A 5,292-nucleotide genomic window follows, 5' to 3' on the forward strand; every position below is an offset into this window, starting at 1 on the left:
TCTTGTTTGAATTCGCCTTTAATAATGCTTGTTCCTCTAGCTATGGACGATTTTGTGCAAATTTTTAAACTAATGGAACTTGCACAACTGAGTTAGAGGAAAGAAAATAAGGTTTAATCAAGCAACTTTAGCAAAGTTGGGAAGTTCCTTGCAAAGGAACTGATTTGTATTTTAAAAGGAAAGGAACTGTTTCCTTTCCGAATTTTCCTCAAGACAAAATCTTGAATATTTTGGAGGAAAGCTGGCCAAAACAAATTAACCATAACCTACTCTCTCCCCTTCACAAAGTCTATTTAACTTGGTTTGGAGAGCACTCATTCCTCGAACTGAAAAGAGGAATGAAGTGGGTCTCTTGGATATGTGTTACATGTTTTGCTTGACCACACATACAAATAACTTTCCCTTCCCTCTTCATTCAACATCTTAACCCATGTATTGAAATCATTGTGTTATTGGTACGGGCCTTGATAACTTCTTACTTCATCACTTTGAAGTAAGACTTACTGGTTGGACCACATAGGAGTCAAAAAGGGAACATCTTGAATGAGAAGACTCTAAATGGACTTGGTCTTTCTGTCCAAGAAGGTGTTCTCATTCAAGGAGAATGGCTTCCAGTTCCTCAGGAAAAAGAAAATGCCTAAGGTAGACTTAGAGGAACAAGATGATGATGTTATCTTGGATAACCTGTTCCTAAGCCGGAGGAACCAAACCTAAGAGGCGCAAACACATTGCCAAAGCCTAACCCCCTGTTCCTGAGAGTGAGAAAGAGCATCGTGAAAAATTGCTCCTGTTCCTGTTCCTTCCAACAGGACTCTCCTTTAGTCCTTTCGGATAAGAGGAACAGGACCCTCCATCTCAAGGAACCTACTCCACCATCTCCCAAATCTCTGTTCCTTTCACAAACAAATACCCTCCATTTCCCCGTCTCCTTCTCTGTTCCTTCAGTTTTGAGCAGTTGAAGGATGAAATAAAAGGACCAAACCTTTTGCTTCCACCTCCACAACTCTTCCACCCACACCACCATTTCTTCCTCCCATTTATCACCCTTCACCTTCTGTTTCCATTCCTGGAACAGATGAGCCTTCCACTCAAACCTCCCCAGTTCCTTCACAAATCCCCTCTGCCTCTGTTCCAAGGGTAAGGAACAGAAAATCCGGATGACTGTACTGGGTTAATGAAGTCTGCCTTCCTGCAACACATGATAAAATTTTAAATCATCTTCATTGGACTTTGGATGCCAAAACTGATCAATGATAAGTCTTATGAAGAATCTAGTGATACGTGGTTGCGCACAAAAAGAAGATGGACACTATGGCTCGTAGCTTGGAGGAGCTGAAGGAACAGGTTGACTAATCATGGGGGGTATGAAAAAGTTGGAGGATGTGGTTGAAGAAGAAGTTGTAGAGGAACACCATTCCCCTTCCCTTTCTTAGTTTTTTTTTTTTTTGTTGTTGTTCCTGTTTCCTTTCAAGGAACACACTTTTGTTTTTCCTTTTTCTTTTCTTTCTTTGTTTTGTTATGGAACAAGTGCTATATATAACAATGACTTTTGCTATATGTCTATGTTTCAATGTTTGCATAATTTCTTCCTTGGAATGGCTAGTATTATGTGATTGATGTTTGAGCAAGTTTACTCTTTGATTTTCTAACTTAACCACAATGGTGCTTGCATATTGGTCTTAAGGTGTTAAATCAATTCATCAATTCAGCAGAGTCTATTCTTTTTGAGGATGACAAAGGGGGAAAAGGATTTAAGGAACAAACTGTACATAAACTAAATAAAATAAAAATTGAAAAAAAAAATTAAAAATGGTAAGGTAAATGAAAAATCAAAAATAGGTTAAGGTAAATGAAAAATCAAATTTCAGTTACTGACATAATTGTGTTTCATTTTTCATTTTCTTCTTTATGTTTTTATTTTCATTCACTTATATTATTTGTTATTTCCTTAGTTTGTACCTTTGTTGTCATCATCAAAAAGGGGGAAATTGTTGAACCCTAGTTTTGATAATGACAAAGAAACAAAGGAACAAACTAAGTAGTGAACTAATGAATTATTTAAGTGTATGGTGTTTAAGGTATCAATGCAAGGAACTGGGAGAATACGAAGTCAATGAAGAAGTCAAGAGAGGATTTCAAAGGCTAAGTAAAGAAGTTTCTATGTTGATACTGGAGCAAGCATTGGATCAAGAAAAATAGAAGCTAGGCGTTTTATTTTCTAGTTCCAATGTAAAGGAACAAAGAAAGAATGGTAAGGAACTGGCAGTCTATTTGATAATGAGAGTTTGTTCCTTTTAAGGAACAAACTAAGTGGCACTAAAAATTGTTAAAGGAACTGTTATAAAGGAACTAGACTTAGGCGTGCAAAGTATAATAACGGTTAAATAGAATGAGTAAGTCATGCCTAAATTATAGGAAATTAGTTTTATCTAATTTAAAAAAATCAGTTTTAAAAAGAAAATCTGTTTTAAGAAAAGATTTTTTTTTCGGAAAAATAAGAAAAATAATATCCGGTTTTAAAGATTTTTAAAAGATATTATTTTCTTAAAGATTAAAAATTCAGTTTTAAAGATAAAAAAGTTTTATAAAACTGATTTTCGGATAAACTCAAGAAACTCCTATTTTTAGGAGTTGGCTTAATATATCCACGTTCATTTGATTCATGGGATCATGGGACATGATGAGAAACGTGTTCCTTAGGGGAAGGAACATCATGGGTAATGGATTAACATGTAATCAGTTTTAACTCCCACGTTCTTCATGATTACACTATAAATATGAAGTCTAGATAAGTTCCAAATTGTGTCTGACTAAGTAATTAAGTGAGTTTAACTATTAAGTGTCAGTGCCTTCATTCTCTCATAATAGCCATTTGTTCTTTGCCTTCTTACTCTAATTCCACTAAGCTTATTTCGATCAATTGTATTTTGGTTTTTGGGGTAAGGGAACTTTGAGTGAAGTTCTGTAAGAGAGGCTTTGAGTGAAGCTTGTATGGTGAGAAAACTTCGAGTGAAGTTGAGAGGAACTCTGTTAAGGGAACAGTGGCTTCAGGAACTTGAGTTTAGGAACTCAAGGTGTGGCTCGAGTTAGAATTAGGTTGTAACAAAGTTGTTTGGCCTAATTAGTGAAAGAGTTGAGTTTAAAATCCCTAGTGGTCGAGGTTGTTTCTCTTGTTGGGCCCAAGAAGTTTTTCCTCGTAAAAATCCCTTGTGTTCCTCTTAGCTTGTTTATTCGTTTAAGTTTTAATTTCCGCAAAAAGTTACGTTTATTTCTACACCTACAATTCACCCCCCCTCTTGTAGTGTTCCTAGGGAAATAACATTCTTTATTCTAGGTTTTAGTACAGTTTACTTTTCTTCTTCCTTTTCATCTCTAGTTTATTGGTTAACCCTAATTGTTATCCTTCATCATTAATTCATGAGTTCTACTCATATATTTCATTGATTTTTTTAATTATGCTTTACTTTATAAATTAATTTTTTAATCTTTATTTGATGATAGAGTAGTTTTTATTTCCGGGGTTTGGGAATCCATGTTCATATGTTATGATTCTTGATTGATATTTATTGGTGGCTTGATTAGTTATTGATATCTCTAATTGATTTGTATTTTTATTGTTAATCTTGCAACCTGATCAATTATTTGATTAAATATTGCTAATAAGAGTTAGAATTGACCAAGATCTTACTTTTAGCAAATCTGATTATGTTAGCAAACGTACTGCATATCTTTATTTGAGAGCGTTAAGACCCGGCCGTAGGATTAACATGTGCTCTAGATATCTGATTAATTGAACTATTGATGATATTTTGATAGATTATATATTTGAACATGGTGAACCATTGCCCTAGATCCTTTTTAGTTTGATTTTTGTAGTTTGATTACTTTAGAACTTTAATTCTCATATTCTTGATCTTGTTTAGTTTCTCTATACCTTACAACCATCTCTCTGTGCATTCGACCCTACTTACCCTACTACATTATTAGAAGGTTTTGCAGGATTATTTTTGACAGGTGTACGACATCCTATCAGACATCATATTTGGAACAACCAATAAATCTTTGTGTCATTACTTTCTACTTAACTAATGAAAAGTGAATTTGGAATGTCTATGATTGGTGAATTAAGCTTCTTTCTTGGTTTGCAGGTCAAGCAACTTAACAAAGGTATTATGATTCATCAACAAAAATATGTGAAAGAGTTACGTAAAAAATATGGAATGGAGGATGCAAAGGTTCATTCTAAACCTAATCCTACAGCTTCCAAACTTGATCTTGATGACAAAGGTAAATGTGTAGATGAAAAGGTCTATAAAGGTATGATAGGATCGTTACTTTATCTTACTCCCAGTAGATAAGATCTTTTATACAATGTATGTCTTTATGCTAGATTTCAATCCTCATTAAAAGAATCTCATTTTAAAGTTGTGGAACGAATTCTTTGCTACTTGAAAGGAAATACGAATTTGTATTTATGATATCCTAAGGGAGGAAATTTTGATCTTATCGGGTATTCAAATGTAGATTATGCATGAGTTTTAGTGGATAGAAAAGGCACGTCGGGCATGGCAACCTTCTTAGGTCCTTGTCTAATTAATTTCATGGGTCTCGAAGAAGCAAAAATTTCAGTAGCTCTCTCTACCGTTGAGGCCAAGTATGTTACAGCCGCCTCATGTTGTGCACAAATTTTATGGGTATTAAGAGAACAACTTCGATACTTTGGAGTTCTTCTTAATGATGTGCCCATTTTTGTGTGATAACACTAGCACTATTAGCACTTCAAAGAATTCGATTCAATACTCTCGAACAAAGCACATAGAAATTTGATTGGGAAATTCCAAATAACAGGCTTCTATTCCAGAGAATTTCAAATGGTAGATTAAACTTCTTTTATTTCTTGTTGCTAGGCCTTAGTTTTACTAATTTACCTAAAAATAACATTAATGAGGCTTAAACGTTAATTTCTGTATGATCCATAGGCTTTCTTGAGATGAGATTTCTATATAGTCCACAGGCAAATATGATTTGCAAGGCATAGCCTAACAGTTGAACAAACACCATATTATGCATCACGATTGGAGAAAAAAGCACTATAAGTTGGCAAAATTCATATACATCAGGTTTTGCACCTAATAGACACTGACATAGAACGAAAAATGTTGTCTTCAGCAATATGATCAGCCAACACATGCTCACAAAATAGTATTAAAGGTAAAATTATGATGTGCATTTCATGGGTTTGTTGCTGATATATAGAGGCCCTGTTTAGCTGTTAGAGTTTAGAGTTTGCTG

Source organism: Beta vulgaris, chromosome 9 (assembly GCF_026745355.1).
Source record: "Beta vulgaris subsp. vulgaris cultivar EL10 chromosome 9, EL10.2, whole genome shotgun sequence".
Taxonomy (NCBI): domain Eukaryota; kingdom Viridiplantae; phylum Streptophyta; class Magnoliopsida; order Caryophyllales; family Amaranthaceae; genus Beta; species Beta vulgaris.